Consider the following 13,031-nt stretch of genomic DNA (forward strand, 5'->3'; position numbering starts at 1 on the left):
GAGTAGTGCCTCAAATTCACTAATCTTGATGCATCTAGTGCTACTTGTAGGGGTGGTCCTTGGCTGCTTTGACAAACCTCATAGCCTTCTATGTTATTGGCACACCAATTGGGATCATCCTTGGGATTAAGATTAGTTTCCATGCAAAGGTGGGTTGATCGATCATTCTCTTGAGTCACACTTTTTGATGCCGGCATTGGATTGCATTGGATTGTTATAAAAAGACTAACCACATGTCACGTAGTTAATAAGGGTTGAAGGAGGAGGAGAAAGGAGAAGAAGAGAGGACAGCCGTAGTTTGCTGCAACCGAGAAAGTCCACTGGCTCATCCTGCAAGTCCTCTTTCTCTGCTGCTACTCTGTATTATCTTCTATTCTATTGTATTCTGTTCAAACATGGCATATGCAATCATAATGTCCATACCTTCGTGCACAGAGGAACCTTGAAGGGTCGAACTCGCTGGAACAACAGAAAACCTGCAAAATAAGCAAAATCAGTGGGGAGAGAGAGAAAGAGAGAGAGCGAACGCATCCCACCTCGCGGACGGATGGCAGATCGAAGATGGTGACAACTCTGCTCTTCGTTTCAGCTCTGCTTTTCTCCTCTTCTCTTCTCTAGATGCTCTCCAAGTGCAAAGTGGGGTTAGGGTTTACAATACCCTTGAAACATACCTTTTGTTATGTTTTGAGGATAATTTTCCCATTTACCCTTCGTAACTTAAGTGCTACACATGTTTCGGTGCCTTTTGCTCAGAATCAATTCTGAAAGTGAAAAGCAAGTATTTCATGCTCCAAAAAAAGGATTCCAAAGTCTCGTAAGTGCCTGGTTCATTTCAAAAAAACAAGAAATTGAACCGGGCTTCCCATACAGGTTTTACCTCATTTCTGTTTCAAAAAAATAAAAAAACATCAGAACCCATTTTTTAGAACGTTACATTACAGAGCCTAAATGGGCCATCCCATCGGGATCTAAGCTTACCAGAAAAAAGATGCAATCGAGAGTTGTACAATAAGACCCTATCACCAATTGCAAAAGATTTACATAGAATTTGTTTATCATGGAAAGCTTTGGTCTTTTCCTTGTGAATCCTAGAACTTTCATAGACTTCATTCCTAAGTTCCTCCAACTCAGATAGTTGGAGCCTACGATGAATTCCTGCATCAGACAAATCAAAGTTGAGCTTCTTGATGGCCCAAAAGGCCTTATGCTCCAACTCAACTGGTAAGTGACAAGCTTTCCCATACACCAAACGGTAGGGAGACTGACCAAGATCGGTCTTGAATGCAGTCCGATGGGCCCATAAGGCATCAATGAGCCTAAGGGACCAATCCTTACGGTTGGGATTAACAGTTTTCTCCAAGATTTGTTTGATCTGCCTATTAGACACCTCCACTTGACCACTAGTTTGGGGGTGATAAGGGGTAGATAACTTATGGGTGATCCCATACTTTTTCATTAGAGCCTCAAAACACCGATTACAAAAATGAGTACCCCTATCACTAATTATTGCACGTGGTGCCCTAAAGTGGGAAAAAATGTTCTCTTTGAGAAACTGGACCACCACTTTGTGGTCATTAGATTTACAAAGTATGGCCTCTATTCATTTAAAAACATAATCAACAGCCAAAAGTATGTATAGGTTCCTAAAGGAATTAGGGAATGGTCCCATAAAATCGATGCCCCAAACATCAAAGATCTCAACTACCAAAATAGGGTTGAGGGGCATCATGTTCCTCTTATTAATACGGCCAAAAGACTGGCAGGTGGGACAAGCCTTGCAAAAATCAAAAGCATCTCTAAAAAGAGTGAGCCAATAAAATCGGCATTGGAGAACCTTTGCAGCAGTTTTCTTAGGTCCAAAGTGTCCACCACATGTATGATCATGACAAAAAGAGATAATAGAATGTTTCTCATGATCAGGAACACATCGTCGGATAATCTGATCCGGACATATCTTAAACAAATAAGGATCATCCCAGAAAAAGTGCTTAACTTGGGAATGAAATCTATACTTATCTTCGGTGGACCAGTGATCCGAAGTCACACCTGAAACTAAGAAGTTGACAATGTCATCAAACCATGGTTCACTGGACACTGCAAATAACTGTTCATCTGGAAATTTCTCGTTGACTGGAGAATCGATAGTCAAGGAATTGGGAAGCCGGGATAAATGGTCTACAACTAACTTTTCAACTCCTTTTTTATCCCTGATTTCTAAATCAAACTCTTGCAAAAGTAAAACCCACCTAATGAGACGGGCTTTGGCATCCTTCTTCAGAACTAAGTATCTGAGAGCAGAATGATCAGTAGACACCACCACATGTGAACCAACTAAGTAAGACCGAAACTTTTCTAATGCAAACACAACCGTTAAAAATTCTTTTTCAGTGGTTGTATAATTGAGTTGTGCATCATTAAGGTCCTACTAGCATAATAAATGACAGTGGACAACTTATTAATCCTTTGACCCAAAACCGCTCCTATGGCAAAATTTGAAGCATCACACATCAGTTCAAAAGGTTCAGTCCAAACAGGTGGTTGAACAATGAGTGCATTGGTCAACTCCTTCTTAAGTTGTTTAAAGGAGTCTAGGCACTATTTAGAAAACTCAAAAGTTTGATCTTTGGCAAGTAATGAAGTGAGAGGTTGGGCTAACTGACTAAAGTTCTTAATAAAGCTTTTGTAGAAGCCCACATGCCCTAGAAAGATCGGACGCCCTTAATAGATTGAGGAAGTGGTAAATTATCAATTAAATCCACTTTGGCTCTATCTACCTTAATTCCCTCCTTGGATATTATATGGCCTAAAACAATACGAGATTTAACCATGAAATGGAATTTATCCCAATTCAAAATCAAATTCTTAGATATACACCTTTTTAAAACTAGAGAAAGATGATGAAGACATTCAGAATAGGAATTCCCATCAATTGAAAAGTCATCCATAAATACTTCTAAGAATTTTTTGACCATGTCAGAAAATATGCTCATCATGCATCGTTGGAACGTAGCAGGGGCATTACAAGCCCAAAAGGCATACGCCTATAAGCAAATGTTCCATATAGGCATGTAAAAGTGGTCTTATGTTGGTCCTCTAAAGTAATTGGGATCTGGTTATAACCGGAATATCCATCAAGAAAACAATAGTATTCATGACCATCTAACCTCTCTACCATCTGGTCAATGAATGGCAATGGGAAGTGGTCCTTCCAGGTTACCACATTAAGTTTCCTATAGTCTATGCACACTCTCCACCCAGATTGGACACGGGTTGGAATTAGTTCATTATTGGCATTGGGAACTACAATCACACCAGACTTCTTAGGCACTATGTGAACTAGGCTTACCCATTAGCTATCAGAAATAGGATAAATTTTTTTATGATCCAAGCACTTTAAAAACTCTTTCTTAATAGCTTCCATCATCACTAGGTTACCTCTTCTTTGGGGTTCCGTGGATGATTTGAAATCCTCCATAAGATGTATATGATGTTGCACAATAGAAGGGCTTATACCCTTGATATCAGTCATGGTCCAACCTAGGGCTTCCTTATTATCTTTTAACACTTTAAGTAACTCCTCTTCCTAGCTAGAAATCAAATTTGAAGAAATTATTACAGGAAGAGTCTGGTCAGGACCTAGGAAAGCATAGGAAAGCATACCTCAAATTAGATGGCAACTCCTTAAGATCTAGCTTAGGGGGCTCAACTATGGAAGGTTTGGGAATGGAATTGGAAAGGGGTCCTAAGGGCTCCACAGGTGTGTGAAGACTCAAGACTTCAGAAAAGAAATTTCCACTATCATCATCCAACTTATCCATACACTCTTGGAATTCTGAATCAAAATTAATATCAAAGTTGGTAATTAAATCATCAGAAAAATCCAGAAAATCCTCAATCATATTAATCTCTTCTTCCATATGTGGTTGCTTGCCTATCCTAAACATGTAAAACTCAATAGTTTCGTTACCAAAAGATAATCTTAGGAAACCATTCCGGCAGTTGATCAATGCATTACTGGTAGCCAAGAATGGTCTTCCTAGAATTATTGGGATCTCATCCTTGGTTGAGAAGGGCTTGGTATCTAACACAATGAAATCAACAGGAAAAATAAATTCCCCCACCTTTAATAAGACATCATCCTCAACCATCCCTTTAGGAATTTTAACAGACCTATCTGCCAACTGAAGAGTAGTTCCAGTGGCTTTCAATTCTCCCAATCCAAGTTTCTTGTACACATGGTAAGGTATGCGCCAAGGTCAAGTAAGGCATGCTCAATGTAGGTGTTGCCTATCACACAAGATATGGTAGGGGTGCTTGGATCCTTATACTTGGCTGCTATAGGCTGAGTAATTATGGAACTAATGTTACCTGCCAAGAACGCCTTTTTGGGCACACTAGTGATACATTTATGAGTACACAAATCTTTTAGTACCTTTACATAGGCGGGGATCTAGGATATGGCATCCAAAAGGGGGATGTCCACTTCTACCTTTTTGAAGACTTCTAAAATTTTGTCCATGGAAGCAGTCTTCCTTTTGTTTACCAAGAGATTAGGAAATGGGACAGGATGAACATAAGGACTGTTAGGGATTTGCCCCTGTTCAGAAGAATCATTTTTGGTTTCCTCAACCAAATCATCTTTAGTTTCAAAAAAATCTTTAGGTTCATCAGACGAACCTGGAACAAGAGGCACACTTGTGTCCTCAACTGAAGGAGAGTTAACATGAGTAATAGATGAGGAAGATTTAGGAACGCTCTGTAGGTACTCTCTACCACTCCTAAGGGCATAAACAATATTATATTGGTTAGAGGGCCCTTGTTGGGTCTGACCTTGTACTATATTCAGTGGTGCATTAGTTGGTCCTTGTAAACTAACAGGTTGATGATGCCTAGGGTTAGGCTCTAGTTGACTGGGTAAAGTTCTTTTCTCCCTCTCACGCATAATTGAGACAACTTGGGTAAGTTCTCTCGTAAGATTTTGATGGCTTGTCATGAGGAGGGCCATATTTTTTTCCAAGTCACTTATTCTACTTGCCTCTCCAATGTTGGTAAACCCAGGGGGTTGCTGATAAGATGATAGGAGAGGGGCCCTAGGAAAACTCGCTTGAGGTTCTACATTTGACCTAGGAAAAGTATTTTGGGAAAAAGATTGTTGTGCAAAGGGAGGCCTTTGGGGTCCAGGTTGACCTTGATTATGGAAATTGGAAGGCCCTGCTTGGTTGCCCTGATTCCAAGAGAAATTTGGGTGATTTCTCCATCCTGGATTGTATGTATTACTATATAGATTATTCTAGTATAAGGCATTAACACTATCATTAGAAGTGCCCCCAAAGGTGTTGGGGCATTCTTCTAGGAGATTTCTAGGGGACTGGCACCAAGCACAAATCTTAACCAAATTGACTGATGATGCCTCTCTAGGAACAATAGCCTCAATTCTCTTGATTAGGCTATCCAAATGGGCTTCCTTGGCTACTATCCCATCCACAAAATATCCTTTTCCTCCTATGGTTCTTTCACTCTCTTGGGTTGATTCCCACTTATGGGTTTTGTCAGCTAAGTCAAGTAAGAATTCTCATGCCTTTCCTTTATCTGTAAAGGATGTGAATCCCTTAGGGCACATAGACTCTATCATTTGTTTAGTTGGGTAATCAATATCCTCATAAATTATTTGACATAAATGCCATAATTCTAGGCTATGGTGAGGGCATTCTTGGAGTAGATCCTTGAATCTCTCCATAAGTTTGGAAAATGACTCACTAGACTTTTGCCTAAACTGAAGGATATCACTTTTAAGCTTATTGATCTTGTGAGTTGGGAAAAACTTCTTAAGGAAGACAACTGTGAACTGTTCCCATGAGGTTATGGAATTTGTGGGTAACCCATACAACCACTTCTTAGCTTGGTCTTTCAATTAAAAAGTGATAAACCTACGTTTAACAGCATCATCAGAAAGTTGTTGGATCTTAATTAGAACACATACTTCTTCAAATTCCCTTAGAAATATGTATGCATCCTCAGAGATCAACCCATGGAAGTGGGGCAACATAGTGATGTATTGAGATTTGAGTTCAAAATTATTGCCCTGGGCTTGTGGTAGAACTATGCAGGAAGGTTGGGCTGTTCTAGTAGGGTAGAACCTATCTTTCAGAGATTTAGGTGAAGGGTTTTGCTGTTGGTCTCTCATATTGAAAGGTTTTAAAGAGAGCAAATGTATAGGGTCACTACTTGTTGGATCTCTTCTTTCTAACCGATTCTTAGTATTACGTACCCACCTAACACTCATGCAACAGAAAACTACCCACAACTAGAGTAAGACAAGCACAAAAGAATGGATAGCAAAACTTTTTTTTTATGATTTTTATGATTTTTTTGATTTTTTTATGATTTTTTTGATTTGTTTATGATTTTTTTGATTTTTTTTGGCCTTTTGAGAGCTTACCGGCAGGGATCCGGGGTTGCTCAGGTCAATTCCTGAGATACTGCTACAGGGCGAAACCTGTCTTTATCATACTATAAGGCATGGCGATCTCCACCGATACAACTATTATTGCAAGTTGTTCTTCTTAGGAATTCAATAAAAGAAAAGGAAAAACAAAAAAAAGCAAATAAAGCACTCCGATTTACCAAAAGAAACCAAAAAATAACATGGAACTGTCTCCCCGGCAACGGCGCTAAAAACTTGTTTGAGATTTTAAATGTAACCGCAAGCATACGGATCAATGTAGCTATGGGTCAAACTCAAAGAGAGCAGCCACTTTATTTTTTTTTATCTTTTAATAATGAGAAAGTGAACCTATTAATGCTTGTGATCTAATTCTAACTACCGTTCTAAACATATGTATCTAAAATAACATCATTACCATTCGTCATCTAAGAATTTAAAGACGCAAGCCACGCAATTAAAATTAAATAAATAAATAAGTGAAAATAAACAACCCACGCAATTAAAAAAAATAAAGAAAAAAATGTTGAAATAAAAAAAAAGTAAAAGAAATGGAAGAAAGCTAGAGAGAGACTCACAAGTAGGTTTCTCTACTTAGCCCGAGGGATGCATCATAATATGAGTTTCCCTACTTGACCAAAGAGTCACTCTTACAAGGGTTACTCTACTTGGCTTTAGGGAAAGGGAGACAATTAAAATAAAAGCAATAAATTGATGGTTCTATGGCTAGGAGGAGCAAAGCCAACACATACACTAGCCATGAACCTTGGGGGAAAGGGATAGCAATAATGTAACGACTGAAATTAAAATCCTAAATTAAGAAAGAAAGGGTAGTCAGAAGAGGGAATGAGAGGGAGGGAGAGAAGACTATTGAAGGAGCCTACTTACTTGAACTTCAACCCTTGAACTTGAAAGCTTGGGTGATTTGAGATACTACCAGTACTAAAAACCAGATCTGGAATAAACCAAATCTGAAATTTTTAGTACTAGAGAAAACAAATCTTGAAACAAAAAAAAAAACTGAACTTGAAAAAAAAGATGCCCCACGGCTTGTGATCTTGTCACCTAGATCTAAGCCTAGAACTATAACTTTAAAAATTACAACTCAATTGCATAAATCATAAACATAAAAAGCTAAATAAGAATAAAAGAGTGATTGCATTAATTGACATAAAAAAAAACTATTACAAAAGTGATTAAAGAAAAAATAGAGAACTAAAACTAAAGAGGGAGAGAGGGAGAGAGAGAAGAAAACTAAGCATAAACTAAAAAATAAACTAAGGAGAATAATAATTAGGAGGGGGGAGGAAGGGCTTTTATAGGGCTTTTGTCTTGCCTCCTTCCTTCTACAAGTCTTCTTTAAGAAAAGAAAGAAAATAAAATAAAATAAAATTTTGGTAAAAATCCTCATTCTCTGAGATATTGTGTGAGGAAAGAGAGAATCCGTTTCCAAAATTAACAAATTCTATTCCTTCCTTGCAATATTAACCAATATCTTGCAATCTTGAGTAAATCAGAAAGAAATTCTGCATAGCATCTTCAAGATCTTGTGAGGTGGCAAGGAGAGAGAATAATCTTCAGGATTTTATAGGAGAGAGGATGTGGTACCAATGAGTGGGTCCCACCTTTGGACTGGTTCTTGATTCACTTTAAGCACTCTCTCTTGTAAACTTGGAAACTAAAAAAAAACAAGAAAAATAAAAGTAGTACTATCCAAAGTGGGGCAAAATGTACACTTATATCCCTAAGATTTCACACATTATTGTGCTCATCAAATTCCCCCATACTTGACTTTTGCTCCTCCTCGAGCAAGATAAATAAATAAAGAAATGAAAGAAAAAGCCTAACTCACTTTCATAAGAATCACGGTTGCACTTAGCATATGCAACAAGCTTTTAAACCCCTAAGTTACCCTAGTGGACGAGTTGTGTCTCATGGGTGTTTGCAGTGAATATACACCCAAAATTCAGAATAAATAAATCCCAACCTTGGCTAAAGGTAAGGCTCATACCGATCCAGAGCAAAGATAATTTTTCTTACAAGGGACCCCCACACTTGAACTTTTATTACCCTTGATCAATTCCAGGCACTAGCATATTTCTTAATTTGGAACTCACCTCGTCTCTTCCAAAATATCCTTATCTTAAGGGAAAACCACTTGTGAAGAAATAGGGAACCAATGACTAAGGCGTTGGAGTGTTTTTGACCAAAACATATTCCTAAGCATTAATGACATTTGCCCATTTTTTTTTCCCGCTTAAACTCTATTCTACTCCACTACTTTTGGCCTGAATGACATGGTGGAGCAAACACCAGACACCCAAGTTACTATGTAGCTTCGCTTTTTGCATATGCCCACAAAGACAGTGATGCTAGAGTTCCTTCAGAAGTTTCCTCCCAAGGAATTTCGATCAAGACACCACGCTTCCTGAGGCGCAATGCCCTGTCTAGTTTCAAGGGAATCAACTCTTATTTTTCTTTATACCACATTTCACATTTCATTTAAAATTGTGCATTGTCAACCCATGCCAAATTAAAAAGAAGGTCTCAACTCCAAATCAAAAGTACAAGGAACCCACAGACTTACATATGGTCCAACACCATAAAACAGGGGTCTCTTATTTTTCAAAAGAAAGTCCCATCTCAAGACACAGGCTTGTTTCTTTCTTCTCAATAGGGTTTCTATACGTTCAAAATGGGTACCTTAGTCAAAAATTTTATTTTCATACATTAAGCAACCGAATGGTATGATCATTAGCCAAAAGCCAAAGTAGGACTTCATCCTTTAGCAAGTTCAAAAAAAACAAAAAGAAACACAAATAAAACAAAGTGGAAAAAGCAGAAACTGGTTTCCCTCCCTCACACTTAAGTCATGCAATGTCCTCAATCCATGGAAAGAATTAAAAATGAAGACAATGCAAGGGGGTCATACCTGATTAAAAGTTAATCATCAGTGTGAAGAGGTTCATGGAGATCCATGACCTCTTCACTACCAGTATTAGGAAACTCGAGGAATGGTTTCAAACGTTGACCATTAACCTTCGAAATTACCCCTGTCCCTGGATTCAAAATCTCCACAGCCCCATGGGGATATACATTATGGACAATAAATGGGCCATCCCATCGGGATCTAAGTTTACCAGGAAAAAGATGCAATCGAGAGTTGCACAATAAGACCTTATCACCAATTGCAAAAGATTTACGCAGAATGTGCTTATCATGGAAAGCTTTGGTCTTTTCCTTGTAAATCCTAGAACTTTCATAGGCTTCATTCCTAAGTTCCTCCAACTCAGATAGTTGGAGCCTACGATGAATTCCCGCATTAGACAAATCAAAGTTGAGCTTCTTGATTGCCCAAAAGGCCTTATGCTCCAACTCAACTGGTAAGTGACAAGCTTTTCCATACACCAAACGTTAGGGAGACTGACCAAGGTCGGTCTTGAATGCAGTCCGATAGGCCCACCTAATGAGACGGGCTTTGGCATCCTTTTTCTGAACTAAGTATCTGAGAGCAGAATGATTAGTATACACCACCACATGTGAACCAACTAAGTAAGACCGAAACTTTTCTAATGCAAACACAACCGCTAAAAATTCTTTTTCAGTGGTTGTATAATTGAGTTGTGCATCATTTAAGGTCCTATTAGCATAATAAATGACAGTGGGCAACTTATTGATCCTTTGACCCAAAACCGCTCCTATGGCAAAATCCGAAGCATCACACATCAGTTCAAAATGTTTAGTCCAAACAGGTGGTTGAACAATGGGTGCATTGGTCAACTCCTTCTTAAGTTGTTTAAAGGATTCTAGGCACTCTTTAGAAAACTCAAAAGTTTGATCTTTGGCAAGTAATGAAGTGAGAGGTCGGGCTAATCGACTAAAATTCTTAATAAACCTTCTGTAGAAGCCCGCATGCCTTAGAAAAGATCAGACGTCCTTAACAGATTGAGGAGGTGGTAAATTATCAATTAAATCCACTTTGGCTTTATCTATCTTAATTCCCTCCTTGGATATTACATGACCTAAAACAATACTAGATTTAACCATGAAATGACATTTCTCCCAATTCAAAATCAAATTCTTAGATATGCACCTTTTCAAAACTAGAGAAAGATGATGAAGACATTCAGAATAGGAATTCCCATGAATTGAAAAGTTCATCCATAAATACTTCTAAGAATTTTTCGACCATGTCAGAAAATATGCTCATCATGCATCGTTGGAACGTAGCAGGGGCATTGCAAAGCCCAAAGGGCATACGCCTATAAGCAAATGTTCCATATAGACATGTAAAAGTGGTCTTATGTTGGTCCTCTAAAGCAATTGGGATCTGGTTATAGCCGGAATATCCATCAAGAAAACAATAGTATTCATGTCCAGCTAACCTCTCTAACATCTGGTCAATGAATGGCAACGAGAAGTGGTCCTTCCAGGTTGTCACATTAAGTTTCCTGTAGTCTATGCACACTCTCCACCCAGATTGGACACGGGTTGGAATTAGTTCATTATTGGCATAGGGAACTACAGTCACACCAGACTTCTTAGGCACTACGTGAACTGGGCTTACCCATTGGCTGTCAGAAATAGGATAAATTATTCCATGATCCAAGCACTTTAGGATCTCTTTCTTAATAACTTCCATCATCACTGGGTTAGCTCTTCTTTGGGGTTCCGTGGATGGTTTGGAATCATCCATAAGATGTATATGATGCTGCACAATAGAAGGGCTTATACCCTTGATATTAGTCATGGTCCAACCTAGGGCTTCCTTATTATCTTTTAACATTTTAAGTAACTCCTCTTCCTGGCTAGAAGTCAAATTTGAAGAAATTATTACAGGAAGAGTCTGGTCAAGCTTGATGCAGATTAATTACCAAAATAGGCTTGTTTTATTAGGAATAAGCCTAGGGTTGGGTTCCATACATGTTAGGCTCTTGATTCCATGTGTTTTGAGTGTAATAGACCACTTTTATGGGTCTAAAAATGGGGCTCTAAGATTGAGTACGGGATTACTAGTTAGTTTCCATTTTCATTAGTTTCCTTTCTAGTTGGGCTTGATTTGAGTTATATTTGTTTCCTTATGAGTCAAGTTATTAATTGAGTCAAGTCCTTAGTAGTTAGTTTCCTTTTTCAACTAGTTTCTAATTTCAGTTTTTAGTAGCTATTGTATTAGGAGAATATTTGGTTTCCTTTTTGAGGAACCTTCTATTTTGTAATTCCCTCCCCCATTAACATTATAAATAAAGAAGAGGAGGCTCCTAAATGGCTAGATGATTTTGATAAAAAAATTAATGGTTGTTGCTATTGTCTTCTACTTGGAGATTTGTCTTGTGTTTGATCAAGGCTGATGGAATTGGTGTTTGATCCAATTGACTCTCAGCGGTGTGAAGCACAAGAGGTCCTCTTCCTTAACTCATCTTCTTCTTCTCTCAACTACACAAAGTGTTATTGATCTGCTCAAGTTCTTACAGGTAATAAATTCAGTTTGCTTCTCAGTTCTACCCAGAAAATTGCATACTCTGTTAGCAATTTTCAGAACCTGGCCAGACCTAACCAGCCATCAGTTTTGGCTGATTTTTGGATCGAAGTTAGGCCCTACCTAAGGGGGAACTCGACCCAAAGGGGAACCTTTTCTTTTGAAAGTGTTCAAGAGATATTAGAAATCTCCCAAATTTTGTCTTCTAGTGACCTATTCTACCCATGTTTGAAATCGATAGATTGACTCTAATTTCCTTGGTTTCCTATGGTGTTTATTCATGATTTATGACCTGTTCTTACTCCATATCAGTACCTGTTATGTCTCTTCATATCTGATTATATTTTGGTCACAGAATCCTTCACTTCTGGAATCGACAGCCTAATGTCCAGAACTGATTTCTTCATTATTTCTGATCTATTTGTATTGCTGTTCTATTCTAGTGGTTCTTTTGATAGAAAGATCCTACAATTGAGACTTGGTTAGACTCCCTATCCCAGTCTACATTAAGTGGTATCAGAGCAAATTTTCCTGCAATTTTCTAACCATGGCAAGTCACATCACCAATGCTGAGTTGCACAAATTATATCGTGAGTTAGCCGAGAACCAACAGAATACTGATGCTAGGCTTGAGAGGACTGAAGCCAAGTTTGATAAGTTTATGGAAGAGATGATTGCCTTTATGAGGAGGTCCGACAAGCGAGCTGAAGAAGGATCCTCTACATTACCCCCTCAGCTCAACACTTTACGGATCGAAGACACACCTCAGAGGCAGCAATCTGATCCAGTTGTTCCCCAGGATGTTACCCGGCAATTTTCTGACAGAGATTATGGCATCAAAGTGGAGGTTCCCGAGTTCAGTGGTGAAAAAGGACCTGAGGAATTTCTTGACTGGCTTACCAAAGTGGAGAGAATTTTTGCGTATAAGTCTCTTCCAGACGTGAAGAAGTGTGAACTCATCATCACCAAGTTTATTGGGTATGCATGTTCATGGTGGGATGATGTACTACATGCAAGGTTTGTCAGAAGACTTGGACCCGTTATCAATTGGGAGGTCATGAAGCAGATCCTGACTGAAAAATTTGTTCCCCTTAATTATGAAAAGGTAATGTT

General features: G+C 38.5%; 1 non-coding gene across 1 annotated transcript; it reads left to right on the plus strand.

Moving 5' to 3' along the window:
• The first annotated feature begins 5,690 nt into the window (after positions 1–5,690).
• LOC122070699 lies at positions 5,691–5,797 on the plus strand. The gene has a single exon (XR_006137933.1). It is a non-coding gene; the product is annotated as a small nucleolar RNA R71 (small nucleolar RNA).
• The last annotated feature ends 7,234 nt before the right edge of the window (positions 5,798–13,031 follow it).

The sequence above is a fragment of the Macadamia integrifolia genome, unplaced genomic scaffold (assembly GCF_013358625.1).
Source record: "Macadamia integrifolia cultivar HAES 741 unplaced genomic scaffold, SCU_Mint_v3 scaffold976, whole genome shotgun sequence".
In the NCBI taxonomy this organism is placed as follows: Eukaryota; Viridiplantae; Streptophyta; class Magnoliopsida; order Proteales; family Proteaceae; genus Macadamia; species Macadamia integrifolia.